The 24430-nt window shown below is 34.7% G+C and overlaps 1 protein-coding gene across 1 annotated transcript in view; it reads left to right on the top strand.

The window, feature by feature from the left end:
- LOC133515926 (protein artichoke) overlaps positions 1 to 24430 on the top strand; it is a 111681-nt gene that overhangs the window by 23320 nt on the left and 63931 nt on the right. Inside the window, exon 2 of the mRNA XM_061848569.1 lies at positions 23154 to 23180. The gene's annotated coding sequence lies outside the window, so the exon portion shown is untranslated. The remainder of the gene's footprint in view (positions 1 to 23153; positions 23181 to 24430) is intronic.

The following is a 24430-nucleotide window of genomic DNA, read 5'->3' as shown; positions in this document are numbered from 1 at the left end:
AATTTTGTAATATGAGGTTCCCACGCTAACTACGAATCCATTGACGTTGAAATTGTCTGCATTAGTCGCGCTGCTGCCTCGCTCATTCAAAATACCAGATTTTCTGGTTTCAGTATTCTGGTTCCAGTGGTTTCTCAGACGAAAATAACTATCGCAGTGTCAATGCCACACGTAAAGCTGGTAAATAATTATTTCAAAGAAGTGAATTATCACTTCGTAGAATTATCTTAGCCCTGTTCAATCTAAGTGTCTGAGAATTAGGTAGAATAAAATCTGCAGCTGTAGAAAGAAAATTTTGAAAGCAACCACAAAAATTCTAAGGTTTACGAGTCGCGTCACATCATATCTCATCTAGAGCAATATAAATCGTGGTCTCCCCCTTCCGCGGCCCCCTTCGCCGCCTCACTTGCCCTCCGCATAACCTAATGCCGTTTTTACATTCTCCTCATCAAATTAAGAGTCGAGCTCCAAAGAAATATACGACGTAGCAATCTTACTAAGTATTACGCTTTTTGTGAGCACTTGGATGGAAAATCTCATATTATTTTCCTAGGAATGATTCCTTTTTTATTTTTTCCGTTTAGCACAAAAGCACGGTGGAACAATAACGCCGAATGGACCTCTTTGTGCAGAGACAATGGCATAAAACGTGAAATCGGTAGACGGCTTTATCCGGAAAGATTCAATTAATGTGAGTGAGACCCTCGATCGAATTGATATGTGGATATCAAACCTTTCTTATTCAGAAATACGAGTATACTTTGTTAATGGTAACTTATGGCACGTATGTTCTTTATCTTCCCGTGCTTGCCGCGATTTGATTACATGCGTTTCTATGAAAATATTACTTACACGATAATATTAAGTAAATGATATTACATTTTACATATACTCTTTGAAACATAAAAGTAATTTTATAAATTGGTTTTGGCGTCTTCGAGACCTTCTTTCAAGTCGGTGAAATCTTGTTGGCATATCAAGAGCTGAGGAAAAAAATGCCGAATGCCTCTCGTAATATGCGACAAATGTGTAAATGGGAGTTAGAATTATTTTTATTTCATATGAGATACTTTGTGAAATCGCGGTTGTAGAAGACGAGGTTTTCACGGTGCCCCTTTCTCATTTAAAGTACCGTTTTGTGTTTAGATTAATGTTCCGAATAGCGTAGTTATATTAATGGGAAAGAAAGTAAAATTACGTGGTCTGGTTAATTAAGTACCTTATGTTAATGTAACAAGAGCTAATTTCAGAACGGATAGGAGTTTATTATCATGCTGGTACGCATGACAAGTGCATTCATGCGTAAATCGTATCTAATATTTTATGAGCGTGGGGTTGACGATATCTGTGTAGATATGTGTACCTAAAGAGGTGACAAACGGAAACTATTACAGATAGCATGTCACAATTACCATAGATAAATAAGTAGGGCTCACTCGATACGATGAAAGTAAATTTATAATAAGTTTTAAGCAAGCTTTGCGAAATTTTTCAGCGAGTTTTAAAATTATTAATATTACGTTTTACCATACTTTTCATACAACTTATTTTTAATTAAGTAAAGAAACTGATGTATGGAGTAAGCACTATAAGTTCAGGTTCCTGTTCCTTTATACCTATGTCCATTAATTATGCCTATGTTAATTAATTAGCGGGTTATTTATTTAAAACCTGAATGATACATATTTTTGGCATATTATCCGTGTCGATATTTGACACTGACTACACCTACGTAATTGCGTTCAATTTGAAACTATGCAACTCGATGCCTAGCTATAACTACCCAGAATAGCAAACGTAGAATTATTCGGACAAAACTGGACTACAATTTGTAGATGAATGCAATTGGATTACATGGTTGGGCTAACAGACGAATACGGTATGTGAGTTACGACTAGGTAATATTCTGTGAGTGTTTTTAATTTTCAATAATTTCAGAATAGGAAAAAAGTAGGTACCGCTAGTAAAATAAGATCGAGGTCGAAATATGGAGCAATAAACGTGACACTTTTTGTGCGGCAAGATAATCCTATGACACTAAGTACCTACCTGAATTTAGTCTATTTTATTTTAATTTAAATCATAATAATTATTGGATTTTGGGCTCGTGCATATCGTTTTGATTTGGCATTCGCATTACCCTTTGTTCGATTCGATTTGTACGATAAAAGCAATGCGATGCGGTTCTTCACACTAACTGATAAATAATAGGTAGTATACAACTAGTGATAGCGAAAGCTGTATTTGTATTCAGCTGTAGCGTTTTTCGCTACCTACTAATTTGTGTAGAACCACAGTAATCAGGCTTAATAAATAGATCATCATATCGGCCGATAAATGTCCATTACTGAACAAATATCTGCCGCAGTGATATCCACAATGACGTGAAATTTAGGTCGATCCTTTGTCACGTTGTAGGACAGCTTCACTGCTACATAGAATATTTAATATATTATAGTATATACTCTAACGTACATCAAACAGCTAGTTTCCTGCTTTTACGTAGTTTAAGTTAGTTATTAAGTAAAGCGGTGCTTGCAACGGTTCTGTGGCGGTTTACCTCATTGCACCTTTCGCGGTGACATTGGCGCGATATAGGTAATTATGTAACTTATCCAAGCAAATATTTAATGCGCACTCTGAGCATAAATCTAAAACATGTCACTAAGCCTTTTTTATTAACTGCTGAAATAGAGAAGCGTATGATGTTTGTAATAACATGCTATAAATAGGGAATATTACGAGTATTGCGTAGGGGGCGCCCAAACAAACAATATTAGCACAAACATTAGGGCCTGTCGTGAAAGGCGAAAATCTAAATTTCGTTATCTGCCTCTCTATCATTATTACATATTTGAGCGATAGAGTGGCAGATTTTCGGGATTCGCGGCAGGCCCTCTGTAAACTAACCGCCTTGATGCATCAATGTCATATTTATTCGTAACAAATTATCTGTGAAAACTTGTCAAAATTGTTTAACCTTTGGTATGTTTAAGAGCAGATCTGCTCCATATATATTCAACCCAATTCAACTTAAACATGAAGATAGTAGTCATAGTAGCTAAATAAATGGCAAATTTTTGACAGGCGCATACGAGAGGGTAAGGCATAGTATGCGTGCCGCTTTTTTGCTCGACTTGGCGGGGGCCACTGCCGTGTCATTGTTACTAGGTACATAGGTACAGTTAGCTTTAATAGTAGCGGACAGAATGATGCGCCAAAAGTATCTTACACCCTGATTTTTTTTTTACATCAATACATTTCGCAGTCTAATGTGTCTACTACACTTTAATTGTTTCACATAAAAATACTTATCCGTTATTTGAGAGCTATTTGAGAAACTTATATCGGAATGAAACTTATACTTGGAAAATGATTGCTATTAATGAAGAATTATTAATAAGCTTTAATTACGGTATAATTTAGTGCCCATTTCCTCCATCGTGTCAATCAATATCGTGTCTGAGGAAACCGCTATTTAGTATTCGAAACTTTTACGTGACCTCGATTATGATTTGTTTGCTAAAATCGGTCTACTAAGTTGTGTTATTTAAACAATGAATCAAATAGGAATACCTTACTGGTACCTATTCAATCTATATATAAATTACAAAATTCGTATCTGAATTTTATATTTTAATATAGACTAAAATAGTCCCCTGTAAAACTGTATATGCAGTTTGACTGCATGTATGAGTCTCTTTAATTGAGTCTCTTTAATTACATACAATGTTTGGCAAACAAAAATTTATAAAACTGGATACGAATATAAGGTCAAAAATGATTTAATGTACACAAAGATTTCGGAAGAAACAAAGCTTTCTGGTCTTTAACTAATAGACAATTATGTACAGTTAAGAATTTACAGAATCAGAATCATTCAATCTATATATAAAATTCGGATAGGAATTTTAAAGCTAAAATATAAAATTCAGATACGAATTTAAGTAAAGTATTAATGATAATAAAGAAAACAAAACAAAGAAAGACTAAACTGACAGTTGCGAGCGTGAATTTAATGACTTAAAGTTACTTTTAATTACACGGCTCTAAATCTCCGCAATCATATTTTTACACAACGCCTACACCCAGTATAGTTCGTGTCATCCACGATGACGCGCAGATTTGTCAAATCTAACCTTTAATAACATGACAATACGACTCAAGGCACGCGTCGTCGTGAATGACACGATCTATAATACTTTAACTGCTATCAATGTTTTCCTTCTAATTGTGGATACGAATGAATAAGATTAATTTAATCCAGTAATCATATTCACAGTTAAGTTTAAAATACAATACCTAACGCAAATTATAAAACAAAACATAGTACATGAATCCAATAAAACGTCTCTAAAGAGCCTGCTAGGCCAATTCTTGTTTTAGTTTTTCGATCTGTTTCCGATATGATCAGTCAGTCAGTTTTTAGTCAGTGTCAAAAGTGACGTTTTTGGTTGAAGAAATGTCACTTTTTACACTGATCGAATAACTACAACTCACCCCAACCCTTTAGGCCTTAACTCATATGAGTACCTACAAGACAAAATCAAATTGAAGTAGGTACCTTTAAACTCGACTGTGTACCTACCAACGCATGTGGGTGAAGCGGACGACCTCGGCTAAAAGTTGACATTTCTAAATTTGTGAGAGGTTCCGTATCAAAGCTTACACGACCTTAATCGGATCTCAGTAAATGCACTGTAATACCAAGGTGTAAGGGCCAAATTTAAATGGCGAACAGTTTTGTTAGATGTGGTGTACCACGTATTTGGAATGCAGTCGACATAGTCGGCGTTATTGAATTGATCAATGATATTTTGCGGTTTTGTTATTGCAGTGTTAGTTTTTATATTGTACCGCGCATATTTTGCCTTACCTTGTTTATTTCTGGGTGCAAAAAATGAGCTAACTCAAATGAAAAACTCAGGTAACTACTTATCTATTTTTATTCCTTTGTTCCGATAGCATTTTTTATTTATCTCGAGATATTTCTACTCAGTTGCGGCAAATCACTTACAAAACGTTTTCCTTGACTTGCTTTTATACATATTCAGTTTAGTTTACATAAAAGATGTAACTATGTTTTTATATCTACCACAACTTCAATTATGACCTACGGCCCGATTCGAAGAATGATTAGGACACGTTTAAGGTCTTGGAAAGATCGATACTTAAACGATATGTCAAAATTGACGTTGATTTCGATTCCGCTGTGATCCCAATAAGATCTATCTACGATATTTCTAACGTTAAAGTGATATTGGTTGCCCGAATCGAGCTGCTTTAGTCAATTATACGACATACAAACGATATCTAAATGAGAACTTATCTAAACCAGAACTTATCGTTATCTTATCTCATTCTTCTAATCGGGCCGCTAGTTATTTATAATACTGCTACTACTACTAATCTCTTTCATTAGCTTTTAAAATCTAATTAATCGACTTAAATGCTACAATTTTATATATTTTAGTATTTTTATATTTGTATGATATTAATAGTTAAACTTTTAAAGTTTAACTCAAAGGTTCCGTAGTTTGAGGGCAAAGTTCTAAAACTTCATATTCACCAATATTGAGCTTTGCGGTTTCCGTGTCTCTGTGTGCTCACAAATTAATTTAGAGACTTATTATTTATTAGTTTCTCATCTCATTTAAAATCAGAATCCGAACACTCACGCCCCCTCGAACTTGAGTAATGAGATAGTTTTAAGATAGGAATGGAAATGAATTTGGGAAACCACCTATCCTATTGTTGTCACACCACCCATGGTGGACACATTCGACATTACTTTAAGGCAGGAGAGGCAACTTTTATTTAGAAATAGATATGAATGACTGGTTCACTGCCTATGAATGTTTATTTATATAGTTCGTGTCATCCACGATTTGTCAAATCCAACCTTTAATAACATCAAATCAAGGCACGCGTCATCGTGAATGGCACGATCTATAGACTCTGAATCAAATAGGGGTGATTACAATAGGTATATGTGTGTCCGAATTATATTCATAGTACGTTAAAATGAATTGTACTGTAAAACACTTAGCATCATTCTTTTAGTTTCCAATGCCATCTTTCCAACTTCACTATCGCAAACTTGTAAAAGTTAAAAGGGCATTTTGCGATCTCGGTCCGGGTGGTCGTAAAGCGAGAATTATTCACGGACTTCTGGAGAGCCGTGGGCGTTCTCGGATTCTTTGTAAATTAGCCGCCTTAATCACGGATTATATTTTAATTCCCAGGGGAACGCGAGTTTTGAGGCAGTGATTACAAATCGCTTATCAAAGAATTTCGCCTCAGAGTTTGCGCAACGTTATTGGAAAAGTTTTAGCCGGTTTCCCAATCCGTAAATGTCTACAGAGATATCAGTCACGAGTGTTTGAGTTGACGATGAGCATTCTTTGATTGGAACTAGCGCGTTTGCAAATAATGATCATGGGATAGCTTTAACGTGGCTCGGAGGACCAAGTTTGGTGGCTGCCGATTTGGATTCAAATTAAGATGTTCACCGCGTTTTAATGTGACTTTGTTATTTGTTCTTTTTCATAATACCTTTGAGTCCAATGATTTATTTTAGACAGGATTGTGGTTAAAGTAATCGATATTATACTCCTATTTATTTTCTATATTTACATACAAGTTATTGGCGAGTTATTGGCTTCTAACAATTAAATATGCTGCTCGTGCATATATAATTATACACCAAAAACAATATAAGTAATCGTCATATGTTCGCAATATTCGTAATATATTATCTAATCACTATGGTATCATCTACAGACATTTTTTCTTCATAAAAAATAGTATATTCATAATAAAAATCGATTTTGATACAATTTACATATAATTAAATAACCAACAACCTCCGTGCCCTAAATCCTAAGAAGTTTCGACCCAAATGTAAAGAATCTGAAGAAAAACGATTTGTACCGTAGTAAACACAGGAAAAGTCACGAGGGTGATTATGCACAATGATGTTGACCATGTAAACAACGCGGCAAAGCGGGCCCAATCTTTGCGGAGCAAATACAAACATGGCGGCTGCGGATCGACCCGTGAGCACTGTCATTTGCTTTACTTAAGTCTTGTGCTGAAATGAGGTTTTAAATCTTTTAGGATTGGGTCAAGGACGGATTACGACTCAAATATTACTTAGACCTTGAAATTCCGTATTGAGAACTACCTATGTATTCAGACAGTTCGCAACTTAGATAACTATTATATTATATATAAACGTTATAAATACGAATTCCTTAAAACAGTCGTAAGTCACAGATTTTACGATTAGAGTGGCAAACGTAAAGAAAACGCGACACTGTTTTTTTTTAACTTTAAATTGAGAATCTTATGATTTGTCACCAAATTGCTTATAAATACCTATTTAATTTTGGGTATCAATAAAAAATTGTACTTAGGTATATAAATACTTTCTTGTACACGATCGATCTTTACTATCTAAAATAGGTGTTACAGATTTTCGACGCCTTTTTCCATTGTCCTTTCTTCAACGATACCATCCCTTCCCAATGACCCTCCATCCATCAGCGTCACGCTCGATGTATCTCCATTCCTGTCGATATCTTATTCTCTTGTTCGAGTAATAGCTTATAGATTTAGACATATCCTGACTAGTTATGAGATAATAGCTTAAAGTATCTTCGCTATTTTATTATACAAGGTGCAGTACAGACAGACCACTTATCTGGGGATAATATAGCGAGTACCTATATTTTACGAGCATCAAAGTCAGTAATATAAGTAAGTATCCATTATTTTCTATAGGATGCATTTATGCAGTTGCATAAAAGAGATAATATAACGCTGCAACTGCTGCACTATTTGTCTGCAATTGTTATAACTATTAACCTGAATGAATGCTTACATTTATAAAGAACTTACAACCGCAGTAATTTATACTGACATGGCAAGGTTTTTTTTTTTCTAAAACTATGTAACTGGCCCCTGATACAGCCCTAAACGATTTAATCGAATAATATGTAGTACTTATTACAGTACCTTAATTAACTGCTCAGCAAATATACACATACTTTATACAAAATAGCAAACAAAAGCAGTTGACCTGCGAAAGTTACATTAGGCTTACGAAGACTTTTATTTGTTTCGGTCGTTTAGGTCCAATCAATCATTTCTAAGCCACCTCTGTGGGACTTGTGCAGAATACGTAGAAGTTAGGCTGGCAACAACGGTTACTATATGATTTATTGGATCAAATATGGTTGCTACATAGTTGAAGTAAAATAAGGTACAACCAGTTTGAGATTAGAAAATGATTACGCAATAATTAAAATAATGAAATTCTCTCAATTACTAAAATAAACATCGTATTAAGTTGTGTGTGTTTTGTACCTACAGAACAAATACAGTCATACATGACCATTTGCTTTAACCACATTATGAGCAACTTGCCCTACTTAAGGCAGCCAACGTAAACCACAGCATCAAAAACGACTTAACCAGAAAACGATGTCAAGAGTTCAATTTGTGGGGGGTAATCACGAATCCCAAAAAGATACACAAGGTAACAAATTGCCTATAAAAAGCTAACAAAATGCTGTGGGTAAGCATTTCGGTCAACGCTGTAAATCCCCGGTCTGAAGCAATAAATCCGGGGAAAAAATATCGAAAGCCGTGTAATACAGTTAGAAGCAGATTGTGTCGGAGTAGGTTCCCGAGGGATGCCATATTTGGGACTTTACCAAGCTATTTTGAATATTAAAATGCACAAATGATTGTTCCTTTCATACGGCGTTTGGATCTGATGAGGGTCGTTGTTTGTTTGGAGTGATTGCTGATGTTCAGATTGCCAGACTAAATAGCGAAAATTCTGAATAATAAAAGCGAGATGACGAGGGTAAAAGTTTACATTGCTATTTTGGAAAATGTACGTATAAACTTTATTCTCGTAAAGCCGCAAGCATTTTTAGATTTCAGCTTATGACACAGTGTCTTAAAAAGGTGAAAGGTGGCCTAAATTAGCCGTAGTAATAATTATTGTTTTGTGTATTTTAAAATCCACTTATTAATACGTCTCTCATACTTTTGTACAGGCACCTTAGATTTATTATTATTATTATTTATAAATGCACAGGCAGCTTATAGCTGATATGTGCACATCAATGTCCTGCACTTGTGTTATGTCCATTAATAAAATGTCAAAAAATAAAGTTGAGTTAATGTTGTGTAAATTTATGTCTCTTCAAAGCACCAATTCTCACATCTAAATAATCGTATATAGGCACACAAACACGGCAAAATTACCAATTTTTGTTTGTGTTTGCGTCATAAGATTACTAAGTAGTTGAGAGCGTATGTGCCTGTGGTATGTGATTATGAGGGGCACTCAGTTTAAAAATGGTTTGTCTCTAGGTAGTACCCAAGGCAATGAAAAATAAAATAAAATCCGTTTCATTCATCTAACGGCCCTAATCCAACTTTAAAATATCAAACATGTGCTAAAAATACTTTATGGGTTAGATATGTTAGTGTCAATAGTGACGTTTCGTTAAACAAAAACATCACTTTTAACACTGACATATCCAATCAATATCGTACCTTAAGGAAATTATTGACGTTTCAAGTTCGAATAGGGCCGTAATATTATCGAACCCACCAAAGTCCAGTTTTGCAGCAATTGCGTGCGTTAATCATGTCCGATTAACTGAGTGACCGAGCAACCTAACCACTTCATAATTACCACTGAATGCAGTGCATATTTCGCTTCCGAATTAAAATACCAGCACTTGTTTATACGTACTTGATGCTGATGTTGAAATAATTGCTCTTAATCAGACGATACTTTTGACTTTTTTTTAAATCTTATTTGTGCATGAAAATATACTTATGTTCGTATAGGTAAGAGTATCATAAACATCAGAATTTATAGAAAGACAATAGATCTATTAATTAGTTTTCCTCGTATCTATCCTTTTACTTTCAGCCCAATGTCTAAAACACGATTGTTTTAGAGATTGTACTTATCAATGTATTAAATGTAATTATTCATAATACAGGTTTGATTTAATGAATAGAAAAGTCACAAAAGCAAAAGATTAATAACACTCGGTAAGGATTTTTAGGTCAGCAGAGTGGCTTTCTTTGACTCATCGGGCAAGGTCTGGTGCATTTTTCATTCTAAGCAAAAAGGTTGTAAGTCAATATGAAACTTCTTTCAAGATACGACTTTTTGATACAGCACAGTGCAGGGACCGGTTTTTTGGATCGTGGCCTTTATACTACGTACTCTCACAGAACACGTCTGCATAGGTATGCAGAGAGAACAGCCGATTTGAACAAGAACAATTTTTTATTTACTTGAGTAGCGGCCCGATTAGAAGAATGAGATACGATAACGATAAGTTCTGGTCTAGCGATAATTTTCTCTGCAGCCTACTGTACATTACAAAAATAAAATAACTCTTTACTGATAACGATAAATACTCTGCTATTTTCTTACTCTATGTCGATGTCGCCCATCTGACGAGATTTCATTGCTGTCAACGTACGGTAACAGTTATTATTATTAACTACATTTTTGTACGAGCAGTTTTTTATTCCTTCTTGCCAGTGACGGAATAGGTATATAGATGTCAAGCAGTTTGTAATTAATCTTTAAAACAATAAATATGATAAAACAGAACTAATATCTTGACGAAATTTGCGTTACTTAAGAAACTAACAAACGATAAAGTTTGCTTGATAGAACTTATTTCATTGGCTCAAGAACACTTTCGCAAAAATTTCTACTGCGACATATTGTTGATAATTATAACAAACGTTGGCGTTGGCATTTATATATAAAGCTAAAGGAGAATAGATTTGAAGATAATACGTTTTGTTTTAGTTAGATTATTGTAGATTTAATTTTTAATGACATTTTGTAATAGACGTGTAGGCAGGGGAGCAAAACGGATCCTTACGGGCATTCTCGGCTCCGTTCAGCTCAGCATTGCTACGGAGCTATCATTAGAGTTGGCACAACTTGACGTCCCTTTGCGTGCACAACCACAGATAATGGCTTGAATTTTGACAACCCTAAATAGCTGAAAGAGATAGTGCCATACATTCGTCCTTGAATCGCTGTCAAACTTCGGTTTTGTTGGAAGTTTCTTTTCTGTACGATAGTACTCGTATTCTGTGGTGTAAGTAAGAAAAATATTCCAAATAATTCTTTGTTATCGTATTTTTGGATCACTCTGTAGGGTAAATATCCATTCTAAACGTGAATAACTGGGTATTATATTTACAAATACTAACATTTTGTGGTAATTGTAGGCTGTCGTACAGTTATGTAAACAGGGGCCTGTGTGAATCGGTTTTGCCTTTCCGGCGAACCCATAGCGGTAATTGCTCCGGCCACAGCCATTTGGATTCGTTAGGGCTGCTAACAACGTTTATACAACTTCGTAATGATAAAACATTTAAAATTTAAATCCATTTACATTTAAAAACCCATTTAACCATTACAGGGTTTTAATTATATCCCGCCCTTGTATTAAGGATAACGGATTTTGAATTAATATTACTACACAGATACATAAAAAATTTTCATCCCTTATTTTGCCATTCAAGTCATATTTTATAACATAAGTTTATATATACCTAAGTCAAATTGAACAATTTTTAATATGGCATAGGACCAATCACGAAATCACGATAAAAAATTAGCCTATTCATACATTATGGCTGTTCAAATTTTCAAATGTCAATGCTTTATGGAGAGCTTAATTTTTTTCTCAAAAGGGTTGGCAACTGTCACAAGTTTGCATAGACAGCCATCATAATATATCTTGCCCCTTTCTCTAGTTTTGTTCTATGAGATTTGGTTTAAAGGGCATCCAGGCCATGCATTTTTAATAAAACTAGAATTTGACACAATTCTAGGGATTAACAGGACAAGCTATGCTGGCGCCAACTGTAAAATACGTCAACCGGTCAATCCCATTTCGGGGTTGGTCCCATAAGTAGAAGTTACTCACTATGACCTATAAATTCATCTCACAGAATTTGGTTTAAAATCGTGTTTATATAGGACATATCTATGTCCTCAAGTAGGTACCTACTTGATACAAAAATCTGTTACGGTCTAATTGTTCTACATATAAATATATACATAGCTCTTACTACAGTACAGTCACGCAGCCGGGTAGATATCAAAAGACGGTTATGTAGTTTTTAGGGTTCCGTAGCCAAATGACAAAAAACGGAACCCTTATAGATTCGTCATGTCCGTCTGTCTGTCCGATTATGTCACCGCCACTTTTTGTATATATGTATTATATAGTATATAATGTATTATAAGTACTATATATTATAACTATATATGGCTGGTTACATTTTCACACATCATCTTTCTGGTTTCATTTCCCACACTATACTGTATATTGTTGATTATATTTAAGGAATATTTTCTTTTTATGCCGTTTAGTACAGTTTTGATATCTACCATTCTTCAATTCTCCCTCAATTGCTCAAAGGTTAACTGGAAGAGATCCCTAAAAGGGATAAGTTCGCCTTTGTACATATGCTGTGTATTTTTTCATTTTAATGTTTATTTTTGTACAATAAAGTATTTTACTACTACAACTATTACAGTAAGCATAACCTAGGCTCTGTCTAATGAAAGTAGGTAATAGAAAATGGCGGCAAAATAAAAATAAAAAACCGTCGTTGTGCAACACTGTGTATAAGGATACAACAATAATGATACTTGAAAACGTTTATTCTTGTAGTTCAATACATATTACATCGAATTTGGCTCTTATTTGTCTGCAATGTATTCATGGCTAAGCCGATAAAAACATTTAGATGACAGAATATCTCTGAACAAAATTTTATGCGACTCAATGCGTGCGAGATATCAATATTAACATCTCCTTTTACGAGTATCGTGTCATAATCATACGTACAGTCTAGAAACTCTAAATTAGTCGCTGAAAATAAATAATAAAAGCTATAAGTCATTAACTTAACCAACTTCATTAAAATAGCGGAATGAGACGATCCACAAAAAATCCGTTGTTACTAATTTCATTTTCATTCCTCTAATAAATATTTTCTAGGTATAAAAATTTTTGGTGTCAAATAAACTCATATTTATAACGAGGTAGGTATTTGCTTTTTTCTTTGTATTATTTCTAACAGTAAAAAAACAAAGGTTTCATATGTCAATGAATTTGATTTCTTGCTAGTGCCAGCCCTCAGGGGGCGACTAGAGACGTACCAACGCCCTAGTTTTGTTCATCTATGTTAGTGAGTGTGGCCGCCAAGTTTAGTAGGCCATTGTTTTAAACAGTCGTTTTGTATGTATGTACCTAGTTCATAAGCCACTTCAGACTGAATATAATATATGTTGATTAATGTAGATGTAATGGACAATTTCGTGTTTTCAAAAACATAAAAATAGTACTCTATGAATTTCAGAACAAACCAAACGTCCACGAATGATATCAAAAAGTAACCCCATATCCAGCAGGAGACGTCGATCCTCCAGCGAAAGTAAACCATAAGCTTTACATTTCTCCTTATACGAAGTATGCACGTATGCATAGCAATTTTAATACATTTGTAGTTCATATGTTTAACAAACTCTCTTTGTATGCGTTCAATGCGATCTTTATATATAGAGTAACATGGATACCAAATAGGACTGGCATATTCAAGTATACTGCGAACATAAGCATTAAATACAACTTGTAACGTAAGTGGAGATCTATGTGCGGATAACAAAGCCAAGATTACGGTAAGATTTAGTCACAATTGTGTCTATGTGGCTTGAAAATAACATTTTGCTATCGAAGTAAACTCCTAAATCGCGAACTAAATACACCCTTTCTATTTGTACATTATTAAAATGATATGAGAATTCAATAGGGTTTTTTTTACTAGTAAAACTTATTGTTTGGCATTTCTTGATACCTACATTTATTCTATTTGCATTGTATTTTGATTGGCATTTTCTATCAATGATTGCCACTAAGCTCGGCCCCTAGATCATTGGACAACATAAGATGTACAGAAGAGACGCTGCGACAGCCGTAATTGTGGAGGTTCTTGGGAAATACCCTTATATTAAAATACTATTTTTCTTTCGATGTGCAAGCGATTCAAATTGGTAATAATGTTATTGTGTATATTTAATTTTTACATTTCCGAAATACTCTTTGTTTTCACTCTAAATTGTGAATTACGAGTAATTTGTCACCAGCGACTTGAGAGTAATAAGTTACTTGGGTAGAAGTAGTAGTCATTTTTAAATTAGCTTCAATGGAAATACTACAGTGAAATGGAAGCTCCTTTTCAAAGTGTTCACAATCAGCTCAGGCTTGTCCATTGCAATGTTCATTGCAGTGGAGAAAACAAAGAAAACAACAAAAGTTCTGATTTCGGGCAAGTTTGCAAAGGAATGGTCCTAAATAAACTAAAATAAAAATCGCTGTAACTGAGAAAAGAAGCATTGCAGTTTGGCTCCGCATATTGTATTTTAGCTGTACAAAATGGTTTAGTATAGTGTGGTTTAAATAGTTCTATACTACGTTGGTGGTAAACGGTAACATAGCGGTAAGAGCGTGCGACTTACAATCCGGAGGTCGCGGGTTCAAACCCCGTCTCATACCAATGAGTTTATCAGGAACTTAAGTACGAAATATCATTTGATATTTACCTGTCGCTTTTCGGTGAAGGAAAACATCGTGATGAAACCGGGCTAATCCCAATAAGGCCTAGTTTACCCTCTGGGTTGGAAGGTCAGATGGCAGTCGCTTTCCTAAAAACTAGTGCCTACGCCAATTCTTGGTATTAGTTGCCAAGTCACCAGTTTTTGTTAAAGCATGTCTAATAAAATATGAAAATTGATAGTCTTAATATTAAACAGGAGCATTCCATGGGCTGTCCCGTACAGATGCATTTTATTTCCTGTGTTGCGACTTTTTTAGGGTTCCGTAGCCAAATGGCAAAAAACGGAACCCTTATAGATTCGTCATGTCCGTCTGTCTGTCCGATTATGTCACCGCCACTTTTTTCCGAAACTATAAGAGCTATACTGTTCAAACTTGGTAAGTAGATGTATTATATGAACCGCATTAGGATGTTTACACAAAAATAGAAAAAAAAAACAATAAATTTTGGGGGTTCCCCATACTTAGAACTGAAACTCAAAAAATCTTTTTTCATCAAACCCTGTGTGTGGGGTATCTATGGATAGGTCTTTAAAAATGATATTGAGGTTTCTAATATCATTTTTTTGTAAGCTGAATAGTTTGCGCGAGAGACACTTCCAAAGTGGTAAAATGTGTGTCCCCCCCCCGTAACTTCTAAAATAACAGAATGAAAAATCTAAAAAATATATATGACATGTATTGCCATGCAAACTTCCACCGAAAATTGGTTTGAACGAGATCTAGTCAGTAGTTTTTTTTTAATACGTCATAAAATTTAAAAAAAAATTTTTTTTCATCAAACCCATACGTGTGGGATATCTATGGATAGGTCTTCAAAAATTATATTTAGGTTCCTAATATAATTTTTTTCTAAACTGAATAGTTTGCGCGAGAGACACATCCAAAGTGAAAAAATGTGTGTCCCCCCCTCCTGTAACTTCTAAAATAACAGAATGTAAAATCAAAAAAAAATTATGATATACATTACCATGCAAACTTCCACAACGGGACAACAGTTGACAATTTCATGGAATGTTCCAACAGAGCTTAGACTTAGACTAAGACCCAAGTAATCCATATAATATTGTGACCAACAATGTCAAAATGATATTGTTTTTATTGAAAGTGCATATTCTTAATTAACTTATTTAGTTATCTGAGATGGTCGTTTGGAGTCTTTTGGAAATATTATTTATTCGATTTTTGGTTAAATGTACCAACCACGCTATGAAAGTCTTCGAATCCCGGGAAAGCACACATTTATATCTTTATGTGAGCTCTGTATGTGATAAATTTGACTTCACTCTTTACATACCCAATCAAATCCACAGATATCGTACGCATTACGTTTTCCTTTAAAATTAACTCGTATCTTTAAAATTATCTTAGCAAACAATCCAGTTTTCGCCAGTCACCGACCCCAACGGCACACTTTGGCCATGAATGGTTGCATATCTAAGGCTGTGGTATAGCCCCTCTGCTTATCAAGGCTGTTAAGAATTAACGGGACCGCTGAGACCAGCCAAGTGACAGCTGCCAATAGCCGGGTCTGCACCGACCGTATATTTAAAATGTAACTTAGATCAATATCAACCGTAGTTTTTCATATAGCGATAACTATCTGTAACTTTAATTCAATGTCACTTTAAGGTCTTTTTTATGAAACTTTTGGCTAAGGTGCCGATAGACTTGAGCATTCACTAAAGCAGAACATCGAGCATTCGCAGTTTTTGAGCAGTTTCTGCGATTGTAGTTTTTGAGCAGTTTCTGCGATAGTGAAAGGCTTGTGTTGAGGGTACTTAGACAACGATATATATAATATATAAATATTTATAAATACTTAAATACATAGAAAACACCCACGACTCAGAAACAAATATCCATGCTCATCACACGAATAAATGCCCTTACCAGGTTTTGAACCCGGGACCATCGGCTTCATAGGCAGGGTCACTACCTTCTAGGCCAGATTGGACCATAGGACGCATCTATCGAGACAAATTTAACCTTCTAAGGTCTGCTCTTGCAAATATAGTTTAGTTTCCGTGTGATATTTTTCATGGCATTTTCCCAATGAAAATGTGTATAAATTCGATATACTTAAAACCTAAGTCCTAAATGTTTGAGTTAGCCCCCTCTTAATGACAAAGCGCGATGTCAGTTGCAAAATGTTTTGATTTTCTCTAATCCAAGCTTTCAACTAACCAGCAGATAACTTGCTTTTAAGAGGTAGAAATATTAGGAAAAAGTCAAAAGCAGCAACCTTGAAGTGTCACTCGGTAGGCAGTAACCCGGCTGTCGACTTTTCGCGCCCAAGTAGGCTCGCGACCGTTCAAGGACCGACGGCGTACTTCTGCGGAATCCAACGGTGCTACGGATTTTTCTCACTACTCGCCCTTCCTTACATTCATTAAGTCTTTAATTCGATTCCGATGAAATTGTTAGTCTCTTAACGGCACTGTGTCCTTGTATTTATATATTGACAATGACCGAATTAAAATTAAATGAAAATTTCGTTACGGAAAAATATAACGAAACATAAGTCACAATTTTTTATAGGTCGTGATTTGATAACTTGGTCCATATGAATGGTGGTTTCAGTATTCATTAACGACTTACATCCCGTCACTCCCATCAGTAAATGGAAAGGTTACGGCAGCAGCGACATTTAAAGTAGAAAAAAGCTGTTATCACAGCTTCTATAAACAACCTCAGTTATTCTGTCTGGACCCGGGTACGTCAAATTACGTCCAAAAGAGAAGTATGGACATTGTGAATGTCATCCCGCTTTGTGTGGTAGGGCACAGCGCAGCAGATGTAATTCCAGATCTAGAGTGGAGCCCAACTGGGGAAGTACCTTACAGAAAAGCGCAGCCAAATAACACTAGACCCTTTTCTCATAGTGTTATGTTCCTGCCGGTGAGTAAGGTTGCCAGAGCTCAACGAGGGGAGGGAGGGTTGTTAGGGTTGGCAACGCGCATGTAACTCCTCTGGAGTTGCAGGCGTACATAGGCTACGGAGACTGCTTACCATCAGACGGGCCGTATGCTTGTTTGCCACCGACGTAGTTAAAAAAAAATATATATTACGATTTATGCACGGTTTAGACAACAAGTAAATACAATATAATTATATCCACCAGGTACGCAAGTTGATACTTTAATATTAAGTTTTTTGTTTCATCTGCCCAAAAAATTATAGCCTTTTTTTATTTCGACATAAAATTTATGCAAAAGGATATATGCTATTTGATAATTAAGTGATAGATCTTTCCCATAACCACATTTGGTAACGCTATACTGGATAGTCTGGATAGAGTGATTAGTCAGGACTTCTCTTCGCGAGTCCTCGAGGAAGTGGTGAAAATACACATGGCCGCTAATCTAGTCTGTTGTTTTACCTATTCTAATAGTTTCTGCTATACCGCTTTAAGCCAAATAGTTCGCCCAAACTTTGTGGGATACACTCACATTATCTATTCCGGTATATCTTCCCAACTAAGGGGATTGTTAGATAATCAGCTCAGTTGATGTGTTTCAAAACGTAAACTATTAATATACCGATAGAAGCCCTGGGATTTAACATTAAATCGAGTAATCTAGGCATGCAAGGGTTTATTAATTAGTAGGTACCGATAAATTAACGGCTGTGATCATAAGCAGTGAATAAACAAATGTTGTTTAAAATGTAAATGTATATATTTTTTAATATTACATACCTACTTTATCATTTCATAGGAAACAACAATACTTATTAGATTTTTATTTATTTGAGGAATAGATGCCTATGGAACCTGGTCTTCAACAGAAGGACATGATGTCACGATCCTCGGCATTGAAGGACCGACTGAAGAAGTGAATAAATATTTGTACAGTATTCCATTGTCATAATACGAATAATGTACAGTGGTTTATATTACTGTGAAAATCCATTTTTCCGAAATGCCTTGGTGAAAACTACTTTTGACTAATCGTTCAAGAATTTATTTTAGTGAAAACTTGTTGTAGTACCTATACATACACAGTAAGTACAAAACAAAAAAAGGTTTATTGACATTATCAACTGTTGTCATGTCAAGCGAACCTGGCCCTCAAGATATTATGTTATGTAAATGTTTATACCAAGTTTTATGTTAATCAGCATGTCGTTTTAAAATAAGAGCGTATCTTCAATTGTATGGGAGTGGTATTATGGCGACGAGCCCTTAAAGCTTGATTTATAACATGTTCGAACATTTATGTTAAGTACGCTTTATAGATATTAAGGATCGCCAGATCAAATTAAGCTGGACATTCAATTTGTTTTGTGCATTAGATGCGCTGTTTCCGATAGGGTCATCAGCTCATCACGGCTAATGGACAGATTGGACAAAGCGGGAATGCGGAGTGGGTTATCTGCCAGTGTTCTCGCTTTGAAGCGCTATGCGGGTCGAACTATAGCTATTTATAAAAAAGTTGCGGACAAAATTGAACTGAACATCGCAAGTTTTCCGTGGATACAATTTCAAAGTGCTATCCGGTAGGATATAAGTGGCGCAAATAAATCTATTAGTCAAATAGAGAATGAACAGTACAATTTTCAATCATGGTAGTAAATAATATATATTTTTTCTTGTACATTAGTTTATACTTGTATTGTAAAGTTTGTAGTAGTCTTGATAAAGACACATTTTGGTAAAGAATGTACGGGTGGCTGCTTAATACACACAACATTATTTATGTCGTAACTCTCTTTGGCACTTATGCCTTTTAATATTATAATTTAATATCTAAGTGGAAGCAATAACCAACATAACTATGCTAAAAATGAGAAAGCGCGGAAAGTTTCCACAATTTTTCTTTTGCTTTTGCAAAGTTATACGGATGATAAATTATGTGCTGGCAGCCCTGGTTTCAGCAAAGTCATGCGGATGCGCTAAGGATCGTTTTGACAATGGCAAACGATCCATTCTTTGCCTAACGAAAGTGTGGAGTATTTCGTTTGGCTTCGGTCGTGCGTCCATAATTTCTGCAGGTAGCATAGTAGCATGTCTGAAAGTATATTTGAAAGTAATTTGTACAACTTCTTGTATTGCTATCAGGTAAAAAACCGAATGAGTTTTCAAATTGACTTACTTCATACGATAAGTATGCGCGTTTTTGTGTTTGGATTGCGGAGTAGATAAATTAAAGAATTAAATACAAAAGAAGTAGTCTCAATTTAACGCCAAAACACAAAAATCGATACTGCTATTTTAGAACTGGTTTTATTACTTTTACTATATTAATATTATACAATACAAAATATTTACGAACAAAATCTTTACAAACATAGATCGTGTCATTCACGCTGGACTCGTATTTTCATATTATTAAAGGTTAGATTTGACACATCTGCGCGTCATCATGAATGACACGACCTATAACAACTATAATGAAAATAAAATTACCGCAACAAAATAATTTGACAGTCCTAAATCTACCTAATTATTATGTGTCCATTACGATATTTCCGATATAAATCTAACTGTATTTCACATTTACCTAATATGTATAAAACGTTTGTAGAAATACTTAAATCCATTATTTTTTATTGCAACTGCTATAAAACGGCATAAAAGCGGTCTCTCATTTGCGCCGGTTAAAATAAAATTAAGCCGGACTGTTTTGTGTAAACTTTTGTGGACCACGCTTAAACTTAACATGCAGGTTTAAATTTAAATATAAAGATCGTGTCATTCACGAGGCCGCATGACTCGTATTGTCATGTTGTTAAAGATTAGATTTGACAAATCTGCGCGTCAATGTGGATGACACGAACTATAAAAATGACTCGTTTTTCAAGTAAGTAAGCAATTTAAATAATCTTTTTTTAATTCCTTTTGTAATGGTGTTACAGGTGTTTATTGTATGTACAGTCGCCAAAACTATTATGCATACATGGGTGCCAAGCTAATAGTTTTGTTGGCTGCTCATAAGACATTTTTATTACCTACTGCTTTAGTTAAAATATATTTTTAGACAGACATAACTATTTGGCATAAATTATGAAATTGTTTGAACATAGTATTAGTTTACCCTAACTCATGTAAAGAGGTGCGTAATTGTAAGGCGTTTCCATTGAAGAGCAAACTGCCCAAACTTTTAGCAACAAGACAGTTAAGAAGGAATAGCTTTGCGATCCTAACCCAACGTACGTACATTTTCGATGAAATTTCCATTTCGGGAGAAAACGGTTTACACTAACTAAATCTTAACAAATCAATATATACCAGGTTTATAGGTTTCGCTTTAAAAAAATACATAGTTTTTATAAAACAAACGTATAAAATGTGATTAAAACTTGGTCGATTTAAGCCGTTTGTTTTTAAAAACCATGTATGTTTTTTTAAACAGAAACCCTAGAATATATAATGCTGAAGCGATTGACATCAAAATTAAAGTCATTTGTTCAGATTTATTTTGTGGAAACCGTTTTCTCACGAAAGGGAAATATCATCAAAAATGTACGTACGTTCGGTTAGTATTGCAAAACGATTCTTCCCTCCTAAGCAACATTCGATATTCGCCTCTGGCTGAAGCAAGATTTTAAGAGGATTGCAAAAAGTTAACTATAGGGTGAACTCCACGTAGTTAAGGACCTATGTTTAGTCTTGATTCCATTGTGCTACGAAAGTAAACCATGTAAATTGCATTTATTGTACTTAGTTTTATTTAAGTACACACATAAGTTATTACATACGTCAACACACTTTCACGAATATAACTTAAACAGAAAATTCATAAGTGTCGTAACACAATGGAGTTGATTCAACTAATAAGTACAAGTCCTTAACCTATCTATATATTTTTTTGTGGTTCACCCTATTCACGAGCTCATAAACTTCCATAGGTATCATGTTTTCAAAAGTCTTGACTAAACATATAGTTCTGACCAAGTTGGCATGACTGATCTTTGTTCGTACTTCTTCTGTGAAAATATGTAGTTCTCTAGAGGGCATAACACTACTCTGTTACCGACTTCAGGCGAGAAGAAATTTATAGAAAATCCTTCACAAACAATTTACACAAAACGGTTTTAAATGCCATTATGGCCATGATAATCACAAACATCCGCTCAAAAATGGTTAGGACACATCGGTAGATTACGAATCAACTGGCAATGATCATTATAAAACCGGCCAAGTGCGAGTCGGACTCGCGCACGAAGGGTTCCGTAACTTCCGTACCATTACGCAAAAAACTGCAAAAAATCACGTTTGTTGTATGGGAGCTCCGCTTAAATATTTATTTTATTCTGTTTTTAGCATTTGTTGTTATACCAGAAATACAATATCTGTGAAAATTTCAACTGTCTAGCTATCACGGTTCATGAGATACTTACAGCTTGGTGATGGTGACAGACAGACAAACACACGGACAGTGGACTCTTAGGAATAGGGTCCCGTTTATACCCTTTGGGTACGGAACCCTAAAAAGAAGTAATTTCCAAATCGTTTTGACATCAGTTATTTTGAGATATGGTGAAAGGCATAAAACAAACTGATGAAATAAAATATTCTTCGCTTACTATTATATATAGAGTTATGCTTTTGCAAGATCATTTAAAATAATTCATAAATTAATTGAACAACAATGGATAAGAAAGAGCCCCGAAAGCCCTCGTAAACATAGGTACTAAAAATCAATTACCCATGTTTCTTTTATTATTTGCTAACTTTATCTTTATAAAGCCCCTCATTCTAAAGGATTTGATTCCATTGTATGCATTGTACGACAAGTCCTTAACCTATATATATATATTTTTTGTGATTCACCTTATTCACGAGCTCTATTATTTGCTAACTTTATCTTTATAAAGCCCCTCATTCTAAAGTTTTAATATTCTACCTAGTTATGTAAAATAGCCCATTCTTTAAGGCTAGAAGAAATATGCGCTCTCACGAGGCAGGTGTAAATGGCCATTATGTCCAGTAGACATATAAATTCACTGTTATTGGACACTTAATGTATATGGACACAATCATATCTACAGCGTTGAACGGTCAGCTACGATATACTACTATATTATATGTTTGTGGGATATTTTGTATAAGTTGCGGTCTACTAAGACAAATATAATTTCGTTATTTTTTTGTCGTAATAACTTGGCAATATAACCATGGACATATATCTAAGGATAGACCTTACGGGCAATAAGAATGAGGCCAGTAAATCGGTGTGGCGCACATGAATTCGAGCCAATCGTGCAGTCTAACGCCACAACGCGATTGTTTGATGAGTTCGCATCACGCGCGCGATTGGGCGCAACTAGTTGCGTTAGACTGCACGATTGGCTCGAATTCGTGAGTGACACCACTGAACTAGCACCATTCTTAGTGCCGGTAAGGCCCGTCCTTAGATATATATCAATGAATATAACTCGACGCGGGCAATTGAATCAATATAAATTGTATTTTTTCATAAGTTACATTGATAACTATTACATTTGTTTCAGATAAACCGATTCGTGACGGAATAAAAGGTCAGTAGCTTCACAAGCTTTAAATTTTACGAGCCAGTCATCAAACGTTTGCAATGATTAAAATTTTGACCAAAAGATGTCAATTCGTTTTTGATAATAAACAAGTATAAATTTGTTTCTAAGGATGATTTCTTTCAAACACTAGTTCCTATGTCTTACCAATATTAAATTTTGACATTTGCCTGTTCATATAAAAATCTGATGGTGTTATGTTTTAGAAGCCTACTGAGAAGAAAATCAACGACATCATACGTTATTCATAAATTCGTAGTATTATGATTTCAGGTGGTAGTGTATACAGTGTTTTTTTTTTAAACTACGTTAATTTGAAGGGTGCATTCCTGTGCTTAAATTTAGAAACTTTCTCTAATACACCGATATTCTAATTAACTCCATTTTGGAGATATCTTTTTTTCTTATAAGGCCCCCATGAGTACACTTGCATTAGGGCCTATTTACGTATTGATTAGTGTTTAGTATTAGTTAATACATTGGCTATTAAACGAAAGTACTATTTCAGATTATCAATATTCGTATTCGTATTCGTTTCGTTATGTCAAAGTTTTCAATTGTTTGGTCGAGTCGTTATAATACCCGTGTTACAACAACGCTGTATGCATCATTCAAGTACTTTTTATGAAAAAAAAAATGTTGAAAATTAGCTATGCCATTTAGTTTTCATAAATATACTTGGCCATACCACAAAGTTTATTTAAAAAACACGCTTTATTTCCATAGTTCTCCTACTAAGACTTTTGTAACCTCTCGTCGCAGACATTAACAATAAATTGAAAATGTGCTTACTTAACAATGAATCACAGTAAAGGATAACGAAGTTAAGCAAACAAAAACGTAAATTAAATTTATCAACGAAACAAACACCCTTTTCAATGGAAACACACCAAAGATGAGATCCGAAGAGTTCATTATGGGCCATAATACCAGTGTATGAACTAATTATTAATTAACTCCAACAATAATTTGGAAAGCTAATTAAGTTGAGATGTCACTTCCGTTCTATTAACTTTGCTTTGTGTTATTCTGAGCCGACATTAATTTGATTTGATTTTTCGTTTCCAATTTCCGTTTTTGAGAAGCCATTTCTGCTATTGCGATTACTAAATTAATAAGCGAGCTCAACAAACTTTTGAATATAAATATATTTGTTTGAATCCATTGTCGTATTTAATTTCGGTTCAGTGAGAGTGAGTTTATCTACTACTTATTATTTTACATTGGAGTTGGGTTTC

Source organism: Cydia pomonella, chromosome 3 (assembly GCF_033807575.1).
Source record: "Cydia pomonella isolate Wapato2018A chromosome 3, ilCydPomo1, whole genome shotgun sequence".
Lineage (NCBI taxonomy): Eukaryota > Metazoa > Arthropoda > Insecta > Lepidoptera > Tortricidae > Cydia > Cydia pomonella.
The sequence above is the reverse complement of the archived record's forward strand: the minus strand, read 5'-3'. Positions and strand labels throughout refer to the sequence as shown.